This window comes from Pristiophorus japonicus, chromosome 8 (genome assembly GCF_044704955.1).
Source record: "Pristiophorus japonicus isolate sPriJap1 chromosome 8, sPriJap1.hap1, whole genome shotgun sequence".
Classification (NCBI taxonomy): Eukaryota; Metazoa; Chordata; class Chondrichthyes; family Pristiophoridae; genus Pristiophorus; species Pristiophorus japonicus.
Genome location: NC_091984.1, coordinates 228,262,333 through 228,280,554, shown reverse-complemented (window position 1 = coordinate 228,280,554; position 18,222 = coordinate 228,262,333).

The window sequence follows — 18,222 nt, the reverse complement described above, 5'->3', positions numbered from 1 at the left end:
CTTGGTGATGGACATTGAAGTTTCCCCCACCCAGAGTACATTCTGTGCCCTTGCTACTCTCAGTGCTTCTCCCAAGTGGTGTTCAACATGGAGGAGTACTGATTCATCAGCTGAGTGAGGACGGGATGTGGTAATCAGCAGGAGGTTTCCTTGCCCAGGCTTGACCTGAAACCATGAGACTTCATGGGGTCCGGGGTCCATGTGGAGGACTCCCAGGGCCACTCCCTCCTGACTGTATACCACTGAGCCGCCACCAGGGATGGTGATGGAGGAATCTTGGACATTGACTGAAAGGTATGATTCTGTGAGTATGACTATGTCAGGTTGTTGCTTGACTAGTCTGTGGGACAGCTCTCCCAATTTTGCCACAAGGCCCCAGAAGTTAGTGAGGAGGACTTTGCTGGGTCGACTGGGCTGGGTTTGCTGTTGTCGTGTCCGTAGCCGATGCCGAGATCGATGCCGGGTGGACGGACCGGTTTTATTCTTCTTATTGTTTTTTGTAGCGGCTTGTTACAACTGAGTGTCTCACTGGGCCATTTCAGAGGGCAGTTAGGAGTCAATCACATTGCTGTGAGTCTGGAGTCACATATAGGCCAGACCGGGTCAGGACGGCAGATTTCCCTTCCCTAAAGGACATTAGTGAACCAGATGGGTTTTTACGACAATCCGGTAGTTTCATGGTCACCATTATTGACAATAGCTTTTTATTCCAGATTTATTTAATTAACTGAATATAAATTCCCCAGCTGCCGTGGTGGGATTTGAACTCATGTCTCTGGATTATTAGTCCAGGCCACATGATTACTTGTCCTATAATTTAATCATTATGCTACCGGAGATATTGGGACAGGTGACCAAAAACTTGGTCAAAGAGTTAGTTTTTAAATAGTGTCTCAAAAGGAAGAAAGAGAGGTAGAGAGGTGGGGAGGTTTAGGGAGGGAGTTTCAAAGATTGGGGCCCAGGCAGCTGAAGGCACGGCCACCAATGGTGGAGCGATTATAATCAGGGGTGCACAAGAGGCCAGAGTTGAAGGAGTGCAGATATCTCAGGGGGTTTTGGGGTTGGAGGAGATTATAGAGATAGAGAGGGGCGAGGCCATGGAGGGATTTGAAAACAAGGATGAGAATTTTAAAATCGAGGCCTCACTTAACCGGGAGCCAATGTAGGTCAGCGATCACAGGGGTGATGGGTGACTGGGGAGCAGTGCTGTGCGGCGAGGACAGGCTGGTGGAGAACGTTTGTCTTACTGATGTTTAGCATAAGGCCCATGCTTTCATACCGCTCTGTAAATATGTCGAATATATCCTGGAGTTCAGCCTCTGTATGTGCGCAGAAGCAGACGTCATCCATGTACTGTAGCTCAGGGCAGCAGAAATGTTACAAGGACACCCTCAAAGCCTCCCTGATAAAGTGCGGCATCCCCACTGACACCTGGGAATCCCTGGCCAAAGACCGTCCTCAGTGGAGGAAGTGTATCCGGGAGGGCGCTGAGCACCTCGAGTCACGTCGCCGAGAGCATGCAGAAATCAAGTGCAGGCAGCGGAAAGAGCATGCGGCAAACCAGGTTCCCCACCCACCCTTTCCTTCAACGACTATCTGTCCCACCTGTGACAAAGACTGTGGTTCTCATATTGGACTGTACAGCCACCTAAGAACTCATGTTAAGAGTGGAAGCAAGTCTTCCTCGATTCTGAGGGACTGCCTATGATGACGGATGAGCGGGACTTGGTGGAAACCCACAGCACCATCTGACTGGAAGTGCATTAGAAGTTTATATTCCAGTTAAAGAGCTGTATTGAGTTGCCAGTCACACTTGGACTGAGACCAGAGAAAATGTTTTAGCAAGGATTCCCATTCCTAATTGTTATCTGACAGCAAACTGGGCTTTTAGCCTCTATGGACTTTGGGCCGGTGACAGGATTGATCTTGGCTATGATGCCCCTGACAGTTGAATAGCACACCAACACTTACTGCCAAGGCCACTTGGATGAGGCAGCAGTTTGGAGAGCATTGTTCTTTATAAGCCCATAGGACCGAATTCAGAACCTTTTATAAAAACACTTGAAACCTGGGACCATTTTAAAAGAGACAGAAATAAAAAGTTTATAAATAAATTGATTTCAATTTAAAAAAAATCTCCAACAACTATTAAAATCTGAAGGAATGAGACGCCATGCTTGTAATAATTAATTTTCAGTGCCAGAGAGGTTGACTGGCAGTAAATAAGGCTTACCGTTAAAAGGCTGGAATGGACAAGCCCTAACTTTTTCTGGCGTGTTTAGTGCGTATTTCATAGAATCACAGAAATTTACAGCATGGAAGGAGGCCTTTCCGGCCTGTCGTGTCCGCGCCCGACCAAGAGCTATGCAGCCTAATCCCACTTTCCAGCTCTTGTTCCGTAACCGTAATTTATCGGTAAGTACAGAAACTTTACCCCACTCCACGTATTCGAGATGCCGGTGTCACGAAGCTTCTGGTGCAGCAGGGCATCTCGGAGAGCAACTTCCAGATTTTTCCGCGTTTAACTGCACGTGTGCGGTGCCGGAATTTTCTGTCAGAGTTTCACGTCAGTAACGGTGAACGCTGTTAATCTCACTGTTGTCTTTACTGCAAAATATGGCCCCTTATGCCAGAAAGATGGGAAGCATCGTTCTGATGGAAATGAGACTCTGAAGGCAACATAAACAGACCCAATATATTTGCCTTGGGATCTTTGCTGTCAACAAGAATACATACTTGAATACGTCAATCTGTTTGTCTATAATTTGCTGTATTCGGTATCTTTTATTGTCTATTTGTTACTCGCACAGGACTGGCATCTTTCAGTTATTATTTACAAAGCTATGTTGCGCTGTTTACACAGCCTCATTATGATTTTCTTCATTTTTCTCATTTATTTTAACCTCTAATGTTTATGTGCTGCACTTGAATCCCTCCCCTGGGCAAGCTGTCATCCCAGTGTGCAAACGTGCACTAAATAAAGTCACAAATAAATTGAGCTGTTCAGCCTTTGGTCCTGTTCTTCAATTATCCAGCCTACGCTGCATTCACCAAGGCCTGTCCATTAGCGCTTAAATTAATTCCCCCGAGAATTCAGCTGCTGACTACCTTTCTAAACATGCCTGAAAAATCCCAGTCAGAGGAGGAATCCTGTTGGGAATGCTCAGAAGGGAAGCAGTTTTGCCTCGGTTTCATTTCCTTCACTGCCTCCCATCAAAAATGTCTTCCAGGTCTGCTTATTGGGTCCTCACCCCCCTCAAAGCCGGCGTCGTTACTAAGCTTTAAACAAACGCAGCTTGGGAAGATCAAAGCAAATTTTGTAGAGGCGCAGAAGTAAGTCAACAGCCAATCGAACAAGCCATGTAATTCTGTGCCAAATCAGATGCCAAAAAAATAACATATCGGCCCGGATTTTGCGACGGGAGTATCTGCGAGGCTCTCAGCGCTCAGTTATTCTGGAGTCAATCGGACAGCAACTTCCGGCATCCGCATGTGCGAGTTAAACGCAGAATCGGGAAGTAACTGTCCGAGTTACCTTGCTCCTCTACGCTACACTACACCGGTACCTCGTCTGGAGACCCGCCATTGAAATCCATGAAGGGCGTTAAGTCAGTTTTTCTTTCTGTCTCTTTTATATATATATATATATATCTTAATCCCACTTTATCTCCATTTCATTCTGTACCTGATTTTACATTGAACTATTCTAATTCTACTTCCTGGTTTAGACTTTGCACTGCTCAGTACGGACTCTTCCCTCTGATAGAATGAAGAGACACGCAGTTACTTGCCCTGTTCACACAGGTCCCAGATCCTGTGTAGAGGGCACTGCGCTGTATCGGGCTTCTGATGCAGCGTAAATTGCCGTGCAAAACCCAACGTAAAGTCTGAGGGCAGCTGTAAGCGCAATGAGTGGCGAGCACTGTTCGTTCACCGCTAACCGCAAAATCGGGGCCAAGATGAAGCCTGAACTAGCAGGCCCCACTCTGCATAAAGCCCACAAGGTAAGTAAAATAAGCATAGTAAAATCTTATCCCAATAGCAGGTTTTAGAGTTAAACGTCACTGTACCTGTTAACAATACAGGTCCTTTTACTGCCTGGTATCAATAGAGCGGCATAGGGAGAGACTGAGCGAGCAAATAGAAAGAAAGAGAAGTGTGAGGAAAAGTGTGAGAAAGAACAGGCAAGAGAAAGGGAACATTCAAAGAAGGAGTGTGAGGGAACGGGAAGGAGAGAAAAAAGAACAAAAGAGGGATGGTGTGCAGAAAGAAATAGGTGAGTGAAAAAGGGAGAATACGTGGGCGTGAATGAGAGTTGAAGGAATGGAAGAAAAAGAGGGGAATAGAGGAAGTATGAGGCACATCGTAGATACAGCAAACTTATATTCCAATCAACAAACAAGTAAATCTGACTGACCTGAGCTTTCTTTACTTAATAATGGGACTTGTGGCCATAGAGGGCTACATATTCCAACTGTAGTGTAATACATTGTGCATTGTTTGGTATAACACTGCTTATAAAATAGCACATGGTCTGATTTACCATGAGCAATGTCATAGGCGATCTACTAGTATGTATGTATATATTCCATATATCTATATATAGTTTTGCATCTAGCATACCTTAAAGTGTCATACTTGAAAGTAAGTGTCACATTTAAGAACATAAGAACATAAGAATTAGGAGCAGGAGTAGGCCACTTGGCCCCTCGGCCTGCTCCACCATTCAATGAGATCGTGGCTGATCGTGATTTGCACGGGATTGGCTCAATCTAGGGGTACAGTAGCACAGTGGTTATATTACGGGACTAGTAATCCAGAGACCTGGACTAATGATCTGGAGACACAAGTTCAAATCCCACCACGGCAGCTGGGGAATTTAAATTCAGTTCATTAAATAAACCTGGAATAAAAAGCCAGTATCAGTAATGGTGACCATGGAACGACTGGATTGTCGCAAAAACCCATCTGGTTCCCTAATGTCCTTTAGGGAAGGAAATCTGCCGCCTTTACCCGGTCTGGCCTATAACGTGACTCCAGACCCACCGCAATGTAGTTGACTTAACTGCCCTCTGAAATAGCCTAGCGAGCCACTCAGTTGTATTCAAGAAGGCAACTCACCAGTGTCGTCTCGAGGGCAATTAGGGATGGGTAATAAATGCTGGCTTTGCTGGCGACGCCCACATCCCGTGAAGGAATAATAAAGAAAGAATGTTGTACTCAAAACAGCAACAAATCACAGCTAAACAGATAGGGAACAAACATCAGAACGAAAGAAATAAGAGCAGGAGTCGGCCATTTGGCCCCTTGAGACTGCTCTGGTATCCAATAAGATCATGGTTGATCTGATCTTGGCCTCAACTCCACTTCCCCGCCCGCCCACCATAGCCCTTGATTCCCCCATAGTTCACAAATCTGTCTATCTCCGCCTTAAATATATTCAATGACCCAGCTCCAGCTCTCTGGGGCAGAGAATTCCAAAGATTCACGGCCCTCTGAGAGAAGAAATTCCTCCTCATCTCCGTTTTAAATGGGCGACCCCTTATTCTGAAACTATGCCCCCTAGTTCTAGACTCTCCCACGATTTCCCATCTACCTTGTCGAGCCCCCTCATTATCTTATATGCTTCAATAAGATCGCCTCTCATTCTTCTAAACTCAACCTGCTCAACAAGTTAAATAAAGAAAGCTAGTCATTCCCTGCTGTGTTTTTTCTGACCTGGAGCCAGGATTTACAAGCAGCTGCCAAACTACCAATTTACCTCAGCGACAGCAATTCGCCTCTATGTGATCTGAAGATGTGTGTATTTACATCTTACAGCAATCAGGCTTTATGGCATTAAAGTGCCGACTTGGTTAAACACACCTCAGCAGAATCATACATCATGCAATGCTTGGTCTTATCATTACGAAACAGCGCATCAAGCAACTTAGCACAAGTAACTCTACTGCCAGTGCTGTATGTAAAATGTTTCTGTCTATTTAAGCTATCACAGGTGGCAAAAAGCTCGCAGTCTGTCTAGCATGCATTTTCTGTCCTTTACACTTCAGTTGTCAGTCACACACAATCTAACACAAATTTCTGTGTCATGCTTACCGAATTCGACCCATCTCAGTTCAGATATCTCCACCTGATGGGATGATATGCAAATGCAGAAGTCTGCGACAGTGATATGCAAATTGCAGTTCAGTCGTATGCAAATTCCGTAGCCAGGAGAAGGTGAACCAAGGCAATATCAATCAAGTCACTCAAACAACGTTTCGAAAAAGGTCCGTTAGACATATTTCTCCTTCACCAATGTTTCTCCTCAGCAAGTCAGAATGAGATTTCTAACGTAATAAAAATGTAGCAAATTTACATATTTCACAATAATACGATTAAACTTAATTATAAAATTGTGTTTTTGTCTCTCTGGCCTTAAGTACTTTGATTAATGTTCTTACCTGAGGGAATTAGCCTCTTGCGAAAAGAGCTTGGAGTTAGTATTTTTCCCCCAGAGCTGTCACTCTGTCAAGTGGAGCAAAAACACAATGGTTTGAGCATGTGCAGCATCTACAATTTCCCAGAGTGCATCAGTCGGAGTCCCAATCAGAAGGCGGCATAGTCTCATGGTTATAAAAGAATATCTGAGTTCCTCGGTAACAAGAATAGCTTTTCCAAGTAAAGTTTCACGTTACCTCCTTATTTCCACCTCCGTAACATCGCCCATCTCCGCCCTTGCCTCAGCTCATCCGCTGCTGAAGCCCTCATCCCTGCCTTTGTTACCTCTAGACTTGACTGTTGCAACACACTCCTGGCTGGCCTTCCACATTCTACCTTAAATAAACTCAAGGTGATCCAAAACTTGGCTGCCCGTGTCCTAACTCGCACCGAGTCCCGCTCACCCATCACCCCTGTGCTCGCTGATCGACATTGGCTCCCGGTTAAGCAACGCCGCGATTAAAAAATTCTCATCCTTATTTTCAACTCCCTCCATGGCTTTGCCCCTCCCTATCTCTGTAATCTCCTCCAGCCCCACAACCCCCCGAGATGTCTGCACTCCTCAAATTCTGCCCTCTTGAGCAACCTTGATTATAATCACTCAATCATTGGTGGTCGTGCCTTCCGTTGCCTAGGCCCCAAGCTCTGGAACTCCCTGCTTAAACCTCCCCGCCTCTCTACCTCTCTTTCCTCAAGACGTTCCGTAAAACATGTCTCTTTGACCAAGCCTTTGGTCACCTGCACTAATTTCTACTTATGTGGCTCGGTGTCAAACCTTTTATCTCATAATACTCCTCTGAAGCGCCTTGGGACGTTTCACTATGTTAAAGGCGCTATATAAATACAAGTTGTCGTTGTTTATTATTAACTCCCTATTCCTGGTTCAGACGGAGGCATCTAGCCAAAATACTGCGGATGCTGGAAATCTGAAATAGCAACAGAAAATGCTGGAAATTCTCAGCGGGTCAGGCAGCATCTGTGGGGAGAGAAACAAAGTTAACGTTTCGGGTTGATGATCTTTCCCCAGAACTGGAAAAAGTTAGAGACAAAAGGGAAGGTCTGTGACGGTCTAACCCAGACCTTCCCTTCTGTTCTCTCTTCCACTCCCTCCCTTTCCCTGCTCTGTACTTGATTAAAATCTTTAACATTTTCCTGGTCATTTATTTAATTGCTGTTTCTGGGATCTTGCTGTTGGCAAATTGACTGCTGTGTTTCCCACATTGCAACTTCAAAAGTACTTCATTGGTTGTAAAGCACTTTGGGGTCGTGCCCGACGCTATATAAATGCAAGTCTTTTTTTTTCTTTTTATGCAGGCAAAGAAACGCCCGCTTTCAGTATCAACACGCAAAATGGCCTCTTCAATAAGGTCTACATACATCTCAGAGTCACGGTGCAGCAGCTCTTATTGTTTGTGATGGGCCTGTCAGTGTCTTGTGAGGACACTTCAGGTCCAATTTTTTTGTGACGATTTTGAGGAATCAACCTTTAAGAATGCATTTTCCACTGTTTACAACAACAACTTGCATTTGCATAGCGCATTTAACGTCGTGAAACATCTCAAGGCGCTTCACAAGAGCGTTCTCAAACAAAATTTGACCCCGAGCCACTTGAGGAGATATTAGGGCAGATGACCAAAAGTTTGGCCAAGGAGTTAGGTTTTAAGCAGCATGTTAAAGGAGGAGAGAAGCGGACAGGTTTAGGGAGGGAATTCCAGACCTTAGGCCATAGGGGGCCGAAAGCACGGCCGCCAATGGTGGAGCGATTAAAACTGGAGATGCAGAAGAGGTCAGAATTGGAGGAGCGCAGAGTTCTCAGATGGTTGTGGGGCTGAAGCAGTTTACAGAGTTAAGTAGGGGCGAGGCAATGGATGGATTTTATAACAAGGATGAGAATTTTAAAACTGAGAGGCTGGGAGCCAATACAAGTCAGTGAGCACGGGGTGATGGGTGAACAGGACTTGGTTCGATTCAGGATATGGGCAGCAGAGGTTTGGATGAGCTCACGTTTATAGAGGATGGGAGGCTGGCCAGGAGAGCATTGGTATAGAGATAACAAAGGCATGGATGAGGGCTTCAGCAGCGGATGAGCTGAGGCAGGGGCGAAGACGGACGATGTTACGGAGGTGGATGTATGGCACGGACTTGTGTTTGGAGGCTCATCTCGGGGTCAAATATGACACCGAGATTGTGAACAGTCTGGTTCAGTCTCAGACAGTTGCTAGGGAGAGGGATAGAGTTGGTGGCTGGGGACCAGAGTTTGTGGTGGGGACCGAAGATAATAGCTTCAGTCTTCCCAATACTTAGTTGGAGAAAATTTCTGCTCATCCAGTACTCGATGTTTAACACCCGAACTCAACCCCAAAACGGGTGGTAATCAAAGAGAAAGCCAGGCCTTATTATCTGGTTTCCATTAAAGACAAAGATAGCACACATGACAACTGGCTATCCTAGCAATACCTCCATTATCCTGAACAAGTTCCTGAAAGTGCTAGGCCTTTATAAATATTCAGCAGCAACCGACAATATATTGAAGCACAGTGCTCCCCTCCCCCCACAATATGTTTGGAAGGAGTGTGTATATTCTATTAATTTTTTTCCCCTAACAATTTAGGATGATAGAGGCAGAAACCCTCACCACATTTAAAAAGTACTTGGATGTGCACTTTAAGTGCTGTAAACTGCAGGGTTACGGACCGAGAGCTTAAAGTGGGATTAGGCTGGATAGCCTAAATGGCCTCTTGCCGTGCTGTAAACATCTATGATTCTATGATTCTATGAATTTACAAGTTGTCCAAAATGAGCTCAATATTTGATATATTTGAGCAATCTTCTGGGATTATTGTGTTTCTTTCAAGCCAAGGCCAGTCATTGATCGGCACGCTACCCACCACCTTCAACATTCACTCCCTCCACCACCGGCGCACCGTGGCTGCAGTGTGCACCATCTACAAGATGCACTGCAGCAACTCGCCAAGGCTTCTTCAGCAGCACCTCCCAAACCCGCGACCTCGACCACCTGGAAGGACAAGGGCAGCAGGCGCATGGGAACACCATCACCTGCAAGTTCCCCTGAAAGTTACACACCATCCTGACTTGGAAATATATCGCCGTTCCTTCATCGTCGCTGGGTCAAAATCTTGGAATTCCCTCCCTAACAGCATCTTCACCACACGGACTGCAGCATTTCAAGAAGGCGGCTCACCACCACCTTCTCGAGGGCAATTAGGGATGGGCAATAAATGTTGGCCTTGCCAGTGATGTCCACATCCCGTAACAAATAAAAGACATTTCAAGCTCAGGACCTCCAGTTCAAAGCGAGAAGCCAGACACCCAAGAGCATCATTATTATTAATATTATCTGTACATTTCTAACGATAACACATTTTAGAATGTCAACGGAGGTTAAAAAACAGACTACTGTAACTGGTTACCTCTGCAGTTGATTAATCACCTGGATGTTCCTCTAACAATCCTTAAAATCAGACTGCAGGCTATATCTAATTGTGTTTGCTTCAGCAAAATGAAATTGTCCCTTGAGTTTATAATGTGGCAGTGGCTTGAATGGAAAGGAGGGAAGGAGGAATGTTATCAATTAGATGTATTTATGCTCAGAGTCGCACAATCCTTCAACATCAAGACTGACAAATCTTCAGTTATAATTCATGGCTGAAACACTCAGATATTCTTTCCATCATATATAGCAAACATTGTTCAGTGAATATGGGCTCATTAAATACAGATAAAGCTGAGACTATAATAGATAATAACAAAGTGTAAAACTTGTTAAATAAGTACTTTTACTGGAGAGGACGAGGAAAAAATGCCAGTGACACAAAGGAACCTAAAAATAAGTCAAGAGGAGCAACTTATTGGAGTTAACATAATTTTTTTTTAATGGTAATGGAAAAAGTAATGGGACTTAAGACAGACGAGTCTCGGGAATCTAACAGTTTACACCCCAGCGAATTAGCCTTAGTATTCTAATTCTAGATTTTGGAATTATGCCTTTAGATGAGAAATTTGAAAATGTCACTCCGCTATTTATGAAGGAAAGAAGGGAGGGGGAAACCAACAAATACAGAAAAAATGTATACTACAGATTTCTCAGGTCATACAGTGCTAGTGGCATACAGTATGCCCAACCTGAGGTGGAAAGGGATGCGATGAGCCCCTGTAATCCTGTCACAGGCTGATAAGGGGCTACAGATCCCATTTTGGAAACATGGGGCTAATGTTGACTTTTGACGCGAGCGTGAAACAGCCGATATCATTATGCACCCCATCCCATTTTCATTTCCATTCACTGCAATGGAAATAATAATTGGGAGAGATATAAAACAGGATGCCGATTCGCCAACACGGGTTTTACACTGTCGCACAAAGTCACGATCATGTTTTTAAGTGAGATGGGAAGAGCAGTCACCTCCACAACTGTCTGCAACCTATTCAGAGTGCCGATGGAGCGATAGCCAAGGAGGCCAACTCAATTTTTGCTGCTCAGATTCTGGCATCCTAGCGCCTAAAGATGAAAAAAAAAATCCTGTTGTAAAATTCAATAGACCTCAGCCACACTTCCCCGCGACTACTGCAAAAAACAAAGCAAAGCTGAAAAAGCAAAATTTCAGCACTTAACTTACACTCTGGACGATATCGCCCCGGGATCGTCCTGGAGTGACGGCTTTCCACCACCGGTCTCAGCGCCAGGCGTTACAACAGGCCAAAGACTGAATTTTGCAAAGCCGGTGCTAAGGGGGTGTTGCACACTCAGTGACATCACTGAGCGGGCGGCGCTAGCGAGCGATGTGCAAATGGTCAGCGCCACCGCTAATCCCTCGCTGAACTTTGTGGCAGAAGCGCCAGGATCAGATCAGCCATGATCTTATTCAATGGCGGAGCAGGCTTGAGGGGCCAAATGGCCGACTTCTGCTCCTATTTCTTGTGTTCTGATATAAAGGCAAGTTATCGTTATTGTTAAGGGTTGAGGTCACATTGTCAAAGATTAAGCGCGTGGGTCCAAAAGGACTTGCCCAGGATACAACTGAATATCTCACTTTCAGGCGATAGACATGGCCCGGCGCTAAAGGGAGGACCCCAGCGCCATCACCGCCTCAAAGCGGGCGATAACGAATTTCTAGCCCTAAATCTGGTGCGATGTCCTGTTGGGAGTTGAGAATTCTCCAATACTGCCATTGGAACATTCTACATTGCAATAACGTTACAAAGGAGTTAAACATCGGGAGAAGTGGCACATATCCACAAAGTGCTGCACTCTGGCCTTAGTTGCGAAGAATGCCTTACGATTAATTTTTCCGATGACCTGACGAAATCATAAGACGTTTGAAAGTCATTGAAGCCCCCCACCGTCCGATTGCCGCCCAGATAGACTGCTAAGATTCTTCAAATAACACTGGCAAAAATTTCCATAGAAAAGGTAAAAAAATAACCGCCCGGCGAGAAAATGGATCTTGCACCAAGATTCTCGGCGGTTTCTCGGCGGTTAAAGGCGAAACTTGGTAAAATGGGCGGTTCTTACCGGAATGGACGGCAAGTGCTTAAAATTTAGACCGAGGCTGCGGTTGGGCCTAGGGAGGTGGGAAAACTCAACAAATATTTTTCAATTAAACAAAAAAATAAAAAGTTCGAAAACATTCTCAAGACCCTTTTTAACGTAACTGTCATTATAGAATTTTAAAAAAATTATAAAAAAACCTTTAACGTATCTTTCTTTGCAGGGTACTCACCTGCTGCTCTGTTTCCGGCAGCTTTTCGTGGGCGGTTTCCGCAGCGATGTGTATGGGTCCCCGTTGAGGCAAAACTTGGATCGTGGCGGTGTTGTCAGCGGTGCACGCAGATGCACGTGGGCGGTTTGCTCCTCAGCGGCATTTTCAAAATTTCGGCGGAACTCTTCAAAAAAATAAAGAGGAAACTTTCGGCGGGTGGTTTTTCACCAAAAATGAGCTGTACCGCCGAAAATGAAGGGGAACGTCTAGCCCATAAAATCGTAGAATGGTGCAGCAGAGAAGGAGCCCATTTGGCCGATCGTGTTTGTGCCGGCTCTTTGAGAGAGCTATCCAATTAGCTGCACTCTCCTGCCCTTTCCCTGTAGCCCGCCCATTTTTCCCTCTTCAAGCAGTTATCCAATTCCCTTATGAAAGTTGTTATCGAATCTGCTTCCAGAATTGAAAGTTGTTTTGAACGGGGACATAAACACCATGGGGGAATATTTCTGGAAATGGAGGCTCAAGCCAAACCCCTACAAAACAACAACCACTGCCTTCCATCTTGGCAACAGGAACGCTAAGCGTTCTGCATCAACACTGTCCGACTTGACCCCACTCCGACCTGTCTCGGGGCGACGCTGGACCACACGCTACCCTTCGGCGATCACCTGAAGAAGGTAGCCGCCAAGACAAAAGCAAGGGTCAACCTGGTCCAGAAACTGGCAAGCACAAGCAGGGGAGCATCTGCGTCAGTGCGAGGGACATCAGCGATGGCCCTTGTGCGCTCGGTAGTCCATGACTGGGCCAGAAGTAGACAGACTCGACTTGTTGATGTCCAGCTGAACCTTGCAATGCTGGAACCCTCAAGTCAACCCCAACCCCAACACCCTGGCTGCCCGTGCTGTCGCACACCACAACCCTCGACGGGGTCCAGCGAATCATCGCTAACGAACCTCTCCCCATCCACCAGGAAGGCAACAGCGTCCTGCACCCCGCTGGAAGGCGTGCAAGTCCTGTTGGACCCACGCGCTTAACCTTTGACAATGTGACCTCAACCCGAACAACAACAACTTGCATTTAGAGCCCCTAGTTTTGGACTTCCCCACAAGAGAGTGGGTATAGAAGCAAGAAACAGGAGGAGGAATTGCGTTGTGTTTTAAAAACGTAAGAACATAAGAAATAGGAGCAGGAGTGGGCCATTTGGCCCCTCGAGCCTGCCCCGCCATTCAATAAGATCATGGCTGATCTGATCCTGGCCTCAACTCTACTTCCCTGCCTGCTCCCCATAACCCTGGACTCCCTTAGCGTTCAAAAATCTGTCCATCTCCACCTTGAATATATTCAATGACCCAGCCTCCACTGCTCCCTGGGGCAGAGAATTCCAAAGATTCACGACCCTCTGAGAGAAGAAATTCCTCTTCATTTGCATTTTAAGTGGGCGACCCCTTATTCTGAAACGATGCCCCCTAGTTCGAGATTCCCCCACGAGGGGAAACATAGAAACATAGAAAATAGGTGCAGGAGTAGGCCATTTGGCCCTTCGAGCCTGCACCGCCATTCAATGAGTTCATGGCTGAACATTCAACTTCAGTACCCCATTCCTGCTTTCTCGCCATACCCCTCTCTGCCTCTCTGCATCTACCCTGTCGCGCCCCCTCAGTATCTTATACATTTCAATAAGATCACCTCTCAGTCTTCTAAACTCCAATGAGTATAGGCCCAACCTGCTCAACCTTTCTTTATATGACAACCCCTTCATCTCAGCACCTTTAACATGGTGAAACATCCCAAGGCACTTCACAGAAGTATTATGGGATAAAGAATTTGACACCGAGCCGCATAAGTACCACAGGGCCAAAAGCTTGGTCAAAGAGGTAGGTTTTAAGGAGCGTCTTGAAGGAGGAGAGAGAGTTCGAGAGACGGAGAGGTTTAAGCTCAGCAAGCCGATTGAAGTTCGCAGGAAGTCTCAAACAGACACCATGTGAAAGACCCAACGTGGAAGACCCCTGGCTTCGATCTTCCGTGAAGCTCGTGGGCAAACCCGCATCCACAAGAATGGTGGCGGAGAAGGAGGATGCTATGAGGCTGCAGAGCGACTTGGATAGGTTAGGTGAGTGGGCAAATGCATGGCAGATGAAGTATAATGTGGATAAATGTGAGGTTATCCACTTTGGTGGTAAAAACAGAGAGACAGACTATTATCTGAATGGTGACAGATTAGGAAATGGGGAGGTGCAACGAGACCTGGGTGTCATGGTTCATCAGCCACTGAAGATTGGCATGCAGGTACAGCAGGCGGTTAAGAAAGCAAATGTCATGTTGGCCTTCATAGCGAGGGGATTTGAGTACAGGGGCAGGGAGGTGTTGCTACAGTTGTACAGGGCCTTGGTGAGGCCACACCTGGAGTATTGTGTACAGTTTTGGTCTCCTAACCTGAGGAAGGATATTCTTGCTATTGATGGAGTGCAGCGAAGATTCACCAGACTGATTCCCGGGATGGAGGGACTGACATATCAAGAAAGACTGGATCAACTGGGCTTGTATTGACTGGAGTTCAGAAGAATGAGAGGGGATCTCATAGAAACGTTTAAAATTCTGATGGGTTTCGACAGGTTAGATGCAGGAAGAATGTTCCCAATGTTGGGGAAGTCCAGAACTGGGGGTCACAGTCTAAGGATAAGGGGTAAGCCATTTAGGACCGAGATGAGGAGAAACTTCTTCACCCAGAGAGTGGTGAACCTGTGGAATTCTCTACCACAGAAAGTTGTTGAGGCCAATTCACTAAATATATTCAAAAAGGAGTTAGATGAGGTCCTTACTGCTAGGGGGATCAAGGGGTATGGCGAGAAAGCAGGAATGGGGTACTGAAGTTGCATGTTCAGCCATGAACTCATTGAATGGCGGTGCAGGCTAGAAGGGCCGAATGGCCTACTCCTGCACCTATTTTATATGTTTCTATGTTTCTATGATGCACGCATCGGGAATTCAAAACTCTCCAGTGTGCGACTGTGGTTACCCCGAACAGTCTCTGGAAGGTAGAATGGTTCACTGGCCCATTCACAGATACACAGGAGGCATCACAGATAAGACTCCACTACTCCTGACGCAATTATCCGACGTAACCGCCTAAATGTTAAATGATAGTTGTTGCTCTATGTCTACATATGAAGTAGTAGCCTTGAGTATTGTTATTAAATCAGTTGATTTAGCAACATAAGAACATAAGAAATAGGAGCAGGAGTAGGCCATTCGGCCCCTCGAGCCTCCTCCACCATTCAATAAGATCATGGCTGATCAGATCATGGACTCAGCTCCACTACCCCGCCCGCTCCCCATAGCACTTTATTCCCATATCGCTCAATAATCTGTCGATCTCCACCTTAAATATATTCAATGACCCAGCCTCCACAGCTCTCTGGGGCAGAGAATTCCACAGATTTACAACCCTCTGAGAGGAGAAATTCCTCCTCATCTGCATTTTAAATAGCAGGCTAGGTTTTAACTTTATATAATGTAGGCCAGTCTAGAATATCCTGTTCCCACCTTCTCTCTCTTTTCTGACACTTTTTTTTCTCTCTCAACAACCTTCCCTCTCTCCTCCCACCATTCACTGGTGCTGTCTCCCTCTCCCTTTGCTCATTCTCTATCTTCCTCTCTCTCTCTCTCTCTCTCGATCTCTCTTTGTCTAGCTCAGGCTGAGTCCCAAGCAGGGCAGGAGCGTATAATAAAAGGGTCACGTTCTCCGCGTAAACCTCCCCGTCAATCGGGATTGAGTGCCGCACTAAGAGCTTCCTGCAAAACAACAACAAATTTGCACTGATGTAGTACCTTTAGCGTAGTGAAACGTCTCAAGGTGCTTCACAGGAGTGTTATGAGATAAAAAATTTGATACCAGGCCGCATAAGGAAAAATTAGCCAAAGTTTAGTCAAAGAAGCAGGTTTTAAGGAGCGTCCTGAAGGAGGAAAGAGAGGTAGAGAGATGGAGAGGTTTAGGGAGGGAGTTCCAGAGCTTGGGACCCAGGCAACAGAAGGCACGGCCACCGATGGTGGAGCGATTATAATCAGGGATGTTCAAGAGGGCAAAATTAGAGGAGCGCAGACATCTCGGGGGGGCGGGGGGGTTGTGGGGCTGGAGGAGATTGCAGAGATTGCAGAGCCCGGTTGTCGGGGGTTAAGTAGGCTGAGGCGTGATGACGCAAGCCCATATCTTAACTGCTGGCTTGTCATGGGAACATTTGCTGATTTGTCAAGGACGTCCGTCCCACAACAACTGAGTGTAACCCAATAAAAGCGAGGTGTAATTTTGTGTGTCGGAGCATGGAATCAGCCCTCACCCTGGGCAAGGTTATAGCCCTGGCACCTGCCGCCTCTGACTCAGCGAGCACTGTAATTACTCTAATTAAACGATGGGAGCGCTGGGTCAGATACAGCTGCGGGCCGTCGGCACGGATTGTGCGCTGCTCTGTGCCGAACAGTCAGACAAGGGGCCGGCACGTTTAGCATTTACAGCCCTTTCCGCAAAGCAGCGAGCTTCTTGTAAAGCTGGGGATATAAAGATGACTTATCTCGCTGCTGCTAGCAAGTTGGAGGTTGGGGCTGACAGGAATAATGAGATTTGAGTTTGCATATTTATAGACTTCCCTTAACAACTCAGCACTTTGAAAGAATAAAACCCACAGATGTCTATTTTATTCAAATTTGAATATGTTCCGATAATATATAGGCATAAACATGATTTTGAAAGGTTCTGTGCCTTTCAGCTTTATAAAATGGCTCTGACACTCCACCCCACCCCGCCTCCTCACCTTCTCCCCCCCCTCCTCTCACCCCCTCCTGCGCACCCCCAACCCACCCTCCACCCTGTGATTCTGCACGGCACCTACTAAGGACTAGGATAGTGAGCCCCAGAGATATAGGGTTCGCTCCTATCTGGCTTTGGCAGCGCTGTCTAGTCGGAGGCCCAGCCTACAACTCGAGGACCTCCTGTGGCATTGCTCGTGGTGATGTCATCAACAATAACAAAAATTTGCATTTATATAGTGCCTGTATGGTGTCAGCTGTGCTTCAGTGGGTAGTGCTCTCACCTCTGAATCGGCAGGCTGTGGGTTCAAATCCCACTCTAGGGATTTGAGCACAAAAAAAAAATCTAGGCTGATCTCCAGTGCAATGCTGAGGGAGTGCTGCACTGTTGGCGGTGCCATCTTTCGGATGAGACGTAAAACCGAGGTGCAGTCTACCCTCTCAGGTGGATGTAAAAGATCCCACGGCACTATTTCAAAGAAGAGCAGGGGATCAGGGACACCGGGGATCCTGTGTCCCTGATCCGGGACACAGGATCCCCGGTGTCCTGGGCCAATATCTATCACTCAATCAACATAACAAAAACAGATTATCTGGTCATTATCTTGTCGCTGTCTGTGGGAGCTTGCTGTGCGCAAATTGGCTGTTGTGTTTCTTCCATTACAACAGTGACTACACTTCAAAAGTACTTCATTGGCTGTAAAGTGCTTTGAGATATCCGGTGGTTGTGAAAGGCGCTATATATATCTAAGTCTTTCTTCTTGTTTTAGAAAATAAAAAATTTCCCCAATTTGCTTCCCAGGAGCACTCTCAAAATGTAAGACAATTTGGGAAGCAGAGAGATGCAGCTGATTGGAGTCTAGAGGGTTTCCTAGGAGCACAGGGCTGAGCCGGTGGCACAAGTCCCCAATTTTGCTCTCCGACTCGGTGCTATGGAGGCAGCTCACGCGCCTGCAACAGGAGGCCCCGAGGTTGGCCAGGGATGTGCCCGCCGGTGTCGGAGTCAGTGTCTCGGCCAATATTCCTCTTTCAAGCACCACCAACAAAAACAGATTAACTGCTCTTTCATCTTATTTGCGGCTCGCGGGACCTTGCTGGGCCCTGATTGGCCGCCACTTCTGCCCACGTGATGACAATAGTCATAGAAGTTTACAGCACGGAAGGAGGCCATTTCGGTCCATCATGTCCGCGCCGGCTGACAAGAGGCTATCCAGCCTAATCC